Raw genomic sequence first — 12,098 nt, forward strand, 5'->3', positions numbered from 1 at the left:
GGGGTGGAGTGCTCAGTAGAAGTTTATTAGGTCCATCTCTTCTAATACTTTGTTCAGTGCCTCTGTCTCTTTACTTATTTTCTGTCTGGTTGATCTGACCTTTGCAGTGAGTGGTGTGTTGAAGTCTCCTAAAATGAGTTCATTGCATTCTATTTCCCACTTTAATTCTGTTAGTATTTGTTTCACATATTTGGGTGCTCATAGATATTTATAATGGTTATATCCTCTTGTTGGACTCTATCATTATGTGATGTCCATCTTCTCTTGTTACTTTCTTTGTTTGGAAATCTATTTTGTCTGATACAAGTACTACAACTCCTGCTTCTCATTCCCTATCATTTGCAAGAAATACCTTCTTTCATCCCTTCACTTTTAGTCTGTGTTATCTTTGGGTTTGAAGTGATTCTCTTGTAGGTAGCATATAGGTTGGTTTTTTATCGATTCTGTAACTCTATATCTTTTGATTGGCGCATTCAGTCCATTCATATTTAGGGTGATTATTGATAGATATGTACTTACTGCCATTGCAGGCTTTAGATTCATGGTTACCAAAGGTTCAATGGCAGCTTCTTTACTATCCAACTGACTGACATAACTCACTTACTACACTATTTCAAACACACTCTAAAGGTTCTTTTTTTTCTCCTTCTTTTTCTTCCTCCTCCACTCTTTATGTATTAGGTGTCATATTCTATACTTTTTTGTGTATCCCTTGACTGACTTTGTAGGTAGTTGATTCAATTTTGCATTTTCTTAGTAATTAATTGGTCTACTTTCTTTAATGTGGTTTTATTTTCTTTAGTGACACCTATTAAGACCTAGGAACACTTCCATCTATAGCATTCCCTTTAAAATGCACTGTAGAGATAGTTTGTGGGAGGAAAATTCCCTCATATTTTGATTATTTGGAAATTATTTAATCCCTGCTTCAAATTTAAATGATAATCATGCCAGAGAGAGTATTCTTGGTTGGAAGTCCTTCAGTTTCATTGCATTAAATATATCATGCCACTTCCTTCTGGCCTGTTGGGTCTCTGCTTAGAAGTCTGATGACAGTCTGATTGGTTTTCCTCAGTATGTGATCTTTGGCTGCTTTTAATACTCTCTCATTGTCCTTGATCTTTGTAATTTTCATTATTATATGTCTTGGTGTTTTATTTCTTGGGTCCCTTGTGTTGGAAGATCTGTGCACCTCCATGGTCTGAGATACTATTTCCTTCCCCAGACTGGGGGAGTTTGCAGCAATCATTTTCTCAAAAAGACTTTCTGTCCCTTTTTTTTCTCTCTTCTTCTGTAACCACTATAATGTGAATATTGTTCCATTTGGATTGGTTGCACAGTACTCCAATTATTCTTTTATTTCTAGAGATTCTTTTTTTCTCTCTGTGCCTCAGCTTCTTTGTATTCTTGTTCTCTAATTTCCTTTTCACTTACTGTCTCCTCTACCTAATCTGCTTAAATCCCCCATTGTATGTTTAATTTCAGATACTGTGTTTTTCAAAGTTTCTGTCTGTTTCTTGAAGTCCTCCCTGAGATCTTGAATGATTTTCTTAGCTCTGTGAGCATGTTTATGATTTTTATTTTGAAATATTTATCAAGAATGATTTCAGTTTCATTTAGCCCTATTTCTGGTGTTTGAGAGATTGTAGTTTGTACAATATTCTTTTGCCATTTCGTATTTCTAATGATTACTATGGAATGATAACTTTTTGTAGGTGGCACCCTCTAGTGCCCAAAAGCTCTACCCTTTGGAGCTACCCACCACCTGAAACCATGGCAATGGTTGCAGTTTCATAGAGCTGGTGCCTGCCAGGAGGAAAGAGCTCTTTTCTGCTTCCTCACTGCAGTGCCTACCTCCACTGCCAGGGCCAGTGGGCTGAGCATGCAGGGAGAGGTCTCTGCATTAAGCCCCTATAAATGTTGTAGGTGGGGCACCCTCCAGCTAACCTGGCTTAATGGTAGGGGTAGCAGGTGTGAGGACTGATGCCTGCCAGGAAGGACCTTCCAGCTGTTTATCATGGTAGGTGGACTCAGCCCTGTATTGCCAGCTGGGGGAATGGAGTGCCTGAAACTCCTGGAAGTTCCCAACCTGCTAGGCTGAGTGTGCCAGGACAATTTTGTCCACTTGCACTTTCTACTAAGCAGCAAGCTCTATGCAATCTTTGTCCCTTTAGTACCCCTCTCACTGTTGGAAAGTCTTTCAAAGTGTTCACCTTTCTTTTGTCCCAGAGTAGCCAGCTGTGGTTACCTGTTCTCCACAAGCAGTTGGAATCTCATTCTCCCCAAATATTCTGCCTGTATTTGTTTTTCAACCCCACTAATCTCCAGAGCACCATGTAATGTGGGTTCATGCTCCCAGAGCAGATCTCCTTGGGTAGGTGTTTTGCAATCCAGGGCTTCCACTCCCTCCCTGCCCTATTTCTCTTCCTCCCACTTGTAAGCTGAGGTAGGGAGAGGGCCTGGGTCTTGCTGATTGTTGCTTTGCTACTTTATTCTTTTCTGTGAGGTCTTCTCTTTTCCCCAGATGTAAGCTGTCTGTGGCTGTCTATTTTTGGGTTACTCTTTCAGGATTAGTTGTATTTGCTGTATTTTTGTTACATTTGGTTTTGGGAGGAGGTTTCTGCCTCACTTCTCATGCCACCATCGTTTCTCACCTCACCATTCACATTGATTATTATTTGTGAATTAATGATAGTATAAAAATAAAATCCTTACCACCTTGGGATGAGGTTAGTAAAGTGAGATACAACTAAAGCAAACTTTTTTGTTTTATTTATTTTTTAATGTTTCTCTAGTTATTAATAGTAAGATAATGTAACTTTTTATTTCATTATGTGTAACCTGATGTCAATACAATCTTTAGTAGCACAAATACATTTCTACTTGGTCACATCATGAGTCACTGAACTTTTTATTTTTTGGAAAATATCATATAGAACAGATTTTCAATTTCTGTGAAATATAATCTAGAATAATCAAATTTAGCTCTTAAATATCCATTTTATTTTAATTGATTTTTCTTCAGTTATATGTGTACAAGTCTTTTTTGAAATCCAACACTTGTTTGCAAAATTTTGATATCCTTCTAAAAGATGTCCTAGAAAGCAAAATAAAAATGGAAAATTATTTTGTTTCCTAAGCACAATTTTCTTAATATGTAAAAAATTAAATAATATTACACAATATTTTTTAAAATTTTTTCCAGGAAACACAAGGAAATTCTATCAAATTTGTACTTGAAAGTTTACTTTATAACAAGTGATTAACAGGTTGTAATAGAACATTAAGAAAAATGTATACTGAATTATTGGTTGTTACATTATTTCAATATTGAACTAACATTATATTTCATTTTTCATTTGAAAAAAGTAACACATGAAGAGATAATTTCCCATGGAAAAGAATTCCAAATACTTATGTAGACACTCTTCAATAAGGTAGAACATAACTCCCTACTCCTTCAGTGTGGGCAGTTCTTTGACTTCCTTCCACATAGGACAGAATGGAAAGGTAGAGTTGTGGAAATCTTTGAAATGTTTTTCTGACAGTCTATCATAAATGGATTTTATGTTACTTTTATCATTACATTTGTATATACTCAAATATAATAATGTTTTCCATTGCCACTATGTCTACTAATTTTGTGTTAGCAAGGTGGTTTTCCTATCCTAAATTGTCATAAACATGTACTTAAATTTTTTTCTGTTTCACCTATTTTGTTTGTCATTTATTTTTTTCTTTTCTATTTGTTGATTTGGATATTTGAAAGCCCTAAATTATATTTAAATTTTAAACACTTCAGGAGTAAAGATTAATGTTTTATGTAACTTTTTGCTCAGCTAATCCATATCAAGCTAAGCATGTGACAATTATTACTAACTGACTGAATTAATGCTGAGAAGAAAAGATCAAGAGAAATGCTAAACTTATTTGGACAGCTTTCCTTGGGCAATCATCATTCATAAGAATCAGCTTATTCTGTACAGCATAGGACACTATCAGCATAACAAAAAGGCACCCTACAGTATGGAAGACTATATTCATAAAAGACTTATCTGATAAGGGTTTAACATCCAAAATATATAAAGAGCTCACATGCCTCAACATCCAAAAAACAAATAACCTGATTAAAAATTGGGCAGAGCATCTAAACACTTCTCCAAAGAAGGAATTTGAATGGCCAAGAGGCACATGAAAAGATGCTCCATGTCGCTAATTATCAGAGAAATGCAAATTAAAACCACAATGAGATATCACCTCATGCCAGTTAGGATGGCCAACATCCAAAAGACAAGCAACAACCAATGCTGGCGAGGATGTGGAGAAAGGGACACCCTCCCGCACTGTTGGTGGGAAGGTAAAATAGTTCAACCATTGTGGAACACAACATGGAGGTTCCTCACAAAACTAAAAATAGAAATACCATTTGACCCAGGAATTCCACTCCTAGGAATTTACCAGAATAAAACAAGATTCCTGATTCAAAAAGACGTGTGCATCCCTATGTTTATCAAAGCACTATTTACAATAGCCAAGAAATGGAAGCAACGCAAGTGTCCATCAGTAGATGAATGGATAAAGAAGATGTGTACACACACACAATGGAATATTATTCAGCATAAGAAGAAAACAAATTCTACCATTGGCAACAACATGAATGGAGCTAGAGGGTGTTATGCTCAGTAAAATAAGCCAGTCAAAGACAAGTAGCAAATGATTTCATTCACTTGTGGATTATAACAACAAAACAAAACTGAAGGAACAAAACTGCAGCAGACTCACAGACTCTAAGAAGGGACTAGCAGTTACCAAAAGGAAGGGTTTGGGTAGGGAGGGTGGGAGGGGAGGGAGGGAAATGGGATTAAGGGGCATTATAATTAGTACACACAATATAGGTAGGTCATGGGGAAGGCACTACAGCACAGAGAAAGACCGTAATGACTCCATAGCATCTTACTACGCTGATGGACAGTGATTGCAATGGGATGGAGGGGTACTTGATAATATGGGTGAATGTTGAATCCACAGTGTTGCTCATGTGAAACCTTCATGAGATTGTATGTCAATGATACCTTAATTTAAAAAAAAAAGAATCAGCTTAGTCCTTTGGGAGGGGTCAGTGAAGCTCGAAAATATGGATACACTTGTAGGGAAGAAAAGCAAAGGACTTAACAGGATTTGAGGTGAGAAATAAGGAATGTTTATTCATCAGAAACTTCAAAATTCCCTATCTTGGCAAAGAGCAGAATTCTTGGCTCAACAATTTGTATCAGATTTTCCATGGGTTCCTTGTCCTATCAATCCATTAGATTAGCTATTTCATCTACTTGTTCCTCTCAGATAGAATGAGCAGAAATTGCTCCAGCCTCAAAAGTTTCAAGCTTTTCTTTATATTATCAGCCTCTGACCTAAAAACTCTGAACAAGATTTCAAACTTGGAGGATCCCATCAGCACTCCCATTTTGCTTCCTGGGACTGTCGTACATATAATCATCTCTTCTATTTTGTTTACTCATGCATAACTAGTCACCTGGCCATAGGAAACAGGATGTGCAGCATCAGCCAGTCTCCGGTCTTATCCTCCTCCTATTAGGACCTACCATGTTGGCTAAGGACACCATCTATACTTTGATTAGTGGAAATTCTACCTAATTTTAAATGACAGCATGCTATAAAATCTGACGTAACATCACATTTTGTATTCTCCTCCCCTTATTTTTATAAATTTTAATTAGAAAGAAAAATGAGTCAAAATAAGACAAAATTCAGAAGTCAATTTTAAATTTTGAAAATACGTAAAGCATATTTACACAAGAAACTGTGTCCATCTAAATGGAGCTATTATGCAATCATATAGGAAATGAGAATATTTCTATATGTATGGTATATGAATTATAAAATAAAATATATAATATGATGTTAACAATCTGAAATGTGAAAGGAATAACTAAAATTTTCATAGTTGAACAATGTAAGGAAACATTGTTACAAACATGGGAGCCCCAATTATGTTATCCTTATTAAAAGAAAGGACAACTCAGAATAAAATCTAGAGCTGCTTTAGAAACTGAAATAAATGTTGCATAAATTCACCTTTATTTATCCCCTTGAATATGTCCCTTTATGTCAGGAGAGTATTATTAATTTAAAAGTATAAAATAATGAACACTCCTGATCAAAATCCTATTCTTTATATTTTTAATTAATTATAATATTCTTGAACACAATATTATAAACATGACCTTTCACACCCCCTGATATTGTGTATGACATTAAATATTCCATGTTATCTAATCAAGTAAATGAAGAAAGTATTCCTTCTGACCTACTACTGAAAAATGTCATTTCAGAAAGAAAACCATACTTTTACACATTTAGTATTAGCTCCCCAGGCAACCTTATGTAACCTGATTTTCTTATCTGTAATTATCAGAAGGCATTTTTATAGAATGACTTTGTCTAGGAGGATTCTCTTTCTTACAGATTTGAAAATTCTATCCATTAAACATATCTGTAATCATCAGTTTGTTGGCAGAGAATAAGATTCACACCACTCACTCTTTGACAAACTTCCAATTTTCCTTTAAAATTCAACTTAAAAGTTTTCTCTTAGGAAAATTCCCTTGTAATGTCCTCTCAACACCTTTAGCCCATTCTCCTCCTCACTATCCTTGCATTACCACATTGTATTCATCGTACTGTGCTGTATCTTAACACTTTGTACTGTATCTTCTCTAAGACATCTAAAAGAAAAGTACCATTTAATTTTTCTCTATGTATCTCAGAAGTTTAACATACATTCTAGAAGAATACTAGGCTGTGAGATTAACATATAAATCAAGTATAGAAATCAAATGTTCAATCATATATGACTTGACTATTTTTCTCCAATTCCTGATGCATGATCAAGAATAGAACAATCAAAACCAAAACAGTTTCTGTGACGTGATGGCCTTTGCAATTGTTTCAAGACCAAGTAAGAACGTCGCGCCCCAGAAGACTGGAGACTGCTTGAGAATTAAGTTTAGAGTTTGTTAATGATTATGTATTAAATCCCCTACATAGAATTCTACTGTTATTAACATTTATTTGCTCAATAAATACGAAGGGTGCCCTCTCGGCACCACTCCTGCTCTGTCAAGCCTCGACCCTGGCTGGCCTTTTCAGATCTTGGACATCTCATCGTGTCTCCTCCCTTATCTGCGGGTCAGAAGTAGGGAGAAGCCAGCACTAGGCTGTACATCTTTCTGGTGAGAAAGGCATCTCAGGATTAGAAATTATGAATCAGAAGGTTCTGGAATAAAGAAGTGAGAGTTCTCCTCCAGACATTCCTGTCTCAAGCGTTAAGCTGGTTATCCAGAAATTCCTATTTGAAGAGTATTGAATAAATTGGGACAATTCCTTGTCTGGCAGGTCATGATTTTCAAGACTTTATGTAAAGCCCTCCAATCTATTGACAAATTGTTATCTTGAGAATTTATTTCCAAATTAGCATGCATTTACAGAGGTTTATTTTGCATATGTTGCACTCCTTTTACTTAAATATAGCAATTATGTTATTTTAAGAATTCTTGCTATCTGGATTAGAGCAAGAAATGCTTCAGTCTTCAGACTGAATTTAGAAATCACCTTGTTATTAATGGAGGCTTGTTATCAGGTATAAACCTGGCATAAAGTATCTGTTTATGTTGTTCCTTTTGCCTGATTAGCAGACTAATGTTCATCTTAGACTGTTGCAAAAGACATAAAAATTCAGATTCACGAAAAAAAACCAAACACCTATAACTCCATTACATAGATCAACCTGCTTTAGCACTTTGACACACTTATTTCCTGTTTCCTTTCCTTACGCACTTTATTTTTACTTGTGATCGATCACATATTTTTAATTCAACATTATATTCATCATTAAGGATCTTCATAAATGTGATTTCAAAGGCTTCATAATTTTGACTTGAGTTGATATATAATTATTTCCCTAACCATTAAATATTTGGGTGAATTTTCCAATATTTTTATCACAAAACAGAAAAGCATTTCCATGTATAAATTGTACTGACTTTCTGCTTATTGATCTACTATAAAAGAGAATTGGTATCATGCAAAGGAGAATATCCAATTGAATAATTAAGAAAGTTATACTGGTTATAATCTGTATTGTGATATATTTACATTATCATCAAATCATTAGTATTGAATATTAAACTTAAAAGATATGCTAATTTTATTAGTATGATAATAACTGTGAGTTTTAGTTGAGGGTTCTTTATTATTAGTGAAATGAAACACTTATGTGTTTGTGTACACTCTTGTTAAATATATGTACTATTGTGCAAAATAATTTTATTATCTATATAAGTTCTCCATATATTTTAACTTATTCTCTTAGAGTTTGCAAATATTTACCCAGAGAAAGAAAATATTTCTTAGGAGGATTGTTTGTATATGATTAATTGATCTCATCTATATTATGCTGATGATAGGGAAGATGTTGATCTTCCATAATTCATGCAGTAATATTTCCGGAACTTGTTTTTAAAATGAAATAGCATTGTCAAGAAATGGATTATAGTATTCTAAGAACTAATTACAATAGCCTTCTAATAAATATTTTGATTGCCTTATTGAAACATCCACATGATTCTCTTTATAATTTAATGAAATCATATGCCTTCATTATAATCAGATTCTGGCACTGTCTTATACATATATTTATAATATATATATGTCATAACAAAGGTGCCCAACTCACCACAGAGTATATTCCTACTAACAACACAAATTTATTACTTATATTTCAATTATTTAATAAATTGAATTAGTCTAATACCTATAAAATAAGACATGAATGATAGGAGCAAGGTATTTGAATGATACAATATGTTTTGGCTTACTATTAAACTATTAGGATGATAATTTTAGCACATAGCTCATGCATACAAGGAATATAGACTATGCTTTTTCTAATCCTATAAATAAATAAGGATATTTATCTAATAAATAGATATTTAAGTAAAGTATACCACATAAAATAGAAGTATTTCTTCCTTTTCAGTTTTTTGGAAGAGTTTGAGAAGGATTGGTGCTAATTCTTTAAATATTTGATAGAATTCAGCTATGAAGCTACCTGGAGATGGTCTTTTGTTTGCTGGGAGGTTTGTTATTACTGGTTCAGCCTCTTTGCTCATTATTGATCTGCTCAGATTTTCTAATATTAAATTATTCAGTCTTGGTGAGTTGTACATATCTAGGAATTTATTCATTTCTTCTAAGTTATCTTACTTTTTGACTGCAATTGCTCATGGTACTCTCTTATAATTCTTTGTATTTCTGTTGTACCAAAATGTGTCCTCATTCATTAATAATTTTATCAAAATATTATCTTTATTTTTTTCCTAGTCAAAAGTTTTTTCTATTTTATCTTCAAAAAAATCTTTGGCAGTTTTGTTGTTTTTTTCCTATTGTCTTCCTGGTCTCTATTTTATTTGTTTCTGGACTAATCTTTATTATTTCCTTCCTTCTGCAAACTTTGAGTTTCTCTTCCTTTGTTCTTCCTTTTCTATTTGCTTAAACAATGAGGATAATTTTTATTTGAGATCTCCCTTTTTTTAATGAAGGCATATATCATTATAAACATCCTTACTAGAACTTCTTTTATTGTATCTCATAAATGGTATATTGTGTTTCCATTTTCATTTGTCTCAGCTTTTTTTTATTTCCCTTTTGTTTCTTCTATGACCCATTGGTTGTTCAGAAGTGTTATATGATTTCCACATTTTTCTGAGTTTTCTAGATTTTCTCCTGTTATTGATTTCTAGTTTCATATAATTGTGGCTGGAAAGGTTACTTGATGTGAGTTTAATCTTTTTCAATTTGTTAACACTTGACTTGTAATCTAAATCTATCCTGGAGAATGTTCCATGGGCACTTGAGAAGAATGTGTATATTCCACGGCTATTGGGAGGAATATTCCATATATGTCAGTTAAGCCTTATTTGGTCTAAATTATAGTTCAAGTCCATTACTTCTTTATTGATTTTATGTCTGAATGATCTATCCATTGTTGAGAGTAGGGTATTAAAGTCCCCCACTATTATTTCAGTGCTGTCTATTTTTGCCTTCAGATATAATTCATTTTTCAAGACCAGCATTACCCTGATAGAGAAACCAGGTAAGAATACTACAGTGACAGATGATATTATAGGCTAATATCCCTGCTGATGGAAACAGATGCAAAAATTCTCAACAAAATACTAACAAACTGAATTCACGAGTGCATTAAAATTCTTATACACAGTGATTAACTGTTATTTATCCCTGTAATGCAAGGATACGTCAATACATGCAAATCAGTCAATGTGATATACCACATTAACAGAGTGAAGGATAAAAATAATCTCTGTAGAAGCTGAAGAAGCATTTGACAAAATATAATACCCTTTCATGATAAAAACCCTCAACAAATTCAGTATAGAAGGAACGTTCATAACATAATAAATGCTATATGTGACAATCCCACAGCCAACATTAAACTCAGCTGTGAAAAGTTAAAAACCTTTTCCCTTAGACAGGAACAACACATGGATGCCTTCTTACCTTTTCTATTGAGCACAGTACTGAAAGTCCTAGCCATATCAGTCAGGCAAGAAAAAAATAAAATTAAAGACATGTATATTAGAAAGAAGAAAACCCTAAGGACTCCACCAAAAACTGTTAAAACTAATAAATGAATTCAGTAAAGTTTCAGGATATAAAACCAATATACAAAAATCAGTTGTTTTCCTATACAGTAACAATTAAGTATCTGAAAGAGAGATTAAATAACCAATCCCACTTAAAATAACATCAAAACAATAAAATACTTAAGAATAAATTTAACCAAAGAGGTGAAAGACAAAAAACTATAAGACATTGACCAAAGAAATTGTAGAAGATACAAATAAAGGAAAAAATATACTATGTTCTTGGATTAGAATAATTAATACTGTAAAAATGTTTATACTACCCAAAGCAATTTACAGATTGAATGCAACTCCCATCAAAATTCCAATAGCATTTTTCACAGAAATAGAAAAAAATCCTGAAATTTATATGGAACCATAAAGAACTTGAATAGCCAAAATATAATCTTGAGAAAGAAGAACAAAGCTGGAGGTATTACACTTACTGATTTTAAGCTGTATAATGAAGTCATAGCAATTAAAATAGCATGGCATGGTTATAAAAACAGATACATATACCAAGGAACAGACTAGACAGCCCTGATAAAAAACACACACACATAGTCAACCAGCTTTTGACAATGGTGCTAAGAACATACAATGGGGACAGGATAGTCTTTTCAATAAATAGTGCTGGAAGACCTGGAGATACATGTACAAAAAAATGAAATTGGACCCCTATATTATATAACTCACAAAAATTAATTCAAAATAGGTCAAAGACTTAAATGTGAAACCTAATACTATAAGGCAACTGGAAGAGAACTAGGGAAAGAGCTCCTTGATATCAGCCTTGGCAATGATTTCTTGGATAAGTCTAAAAGCACAGGCAACAAAAGCTAAAATAAACAAGTGAGACTATATCATATTAGCAAGCTTCTGTACTGCAAAGGAAACAGTTAACAAATTGAGAAAGACAACCAACAGCATAGGAGAAAATATTTGCAAATCGTATGTCTAATAAGGGGTTTATATCCCAAATAAATTTTAAAAACTCATACAAGTCACTAGCAAAATAAGCAAATAATCCAATCAAAAATGGGCAAAGGATGAGAATATACATTTTTGCAAAGAAGACATACAAAAGTACAATTGGTATGTGAAAAAGCACTCAATGTCATTAATCATAGGGGAAACGCAAATCTAAACCACAAAAATATATCACCTCCAACCTGTTAGGATGGCTATTAACAAAAAGACAAGAGATAACCAATGGTAAGAAAATGGAGAAAAGGTACCTTCATACACTATTGGTGGGAATGTAAATTGGTACAGCCATTGTGGAAACAGTATAGTAGTTCCTCAAAAAATTAAAAGTAGAAATACTATGTGATCCAGCAATCTCACTCCTGGGTATATATCTGAAGAAAATGAAAC

Source organism: Manis pentadactyla, chromosome 13, assembly GCF_030020395.1.
Source record: "Manis pentadactyla isolate mManPen7 chromosome 13, mManPen7.hap1, whole genome shotgun sequence".
NCBI lineage: Eukaryota > Metazoa > Chordata > Mammalia > Pholidota > Manidae > Manis > Manis pentadactyla.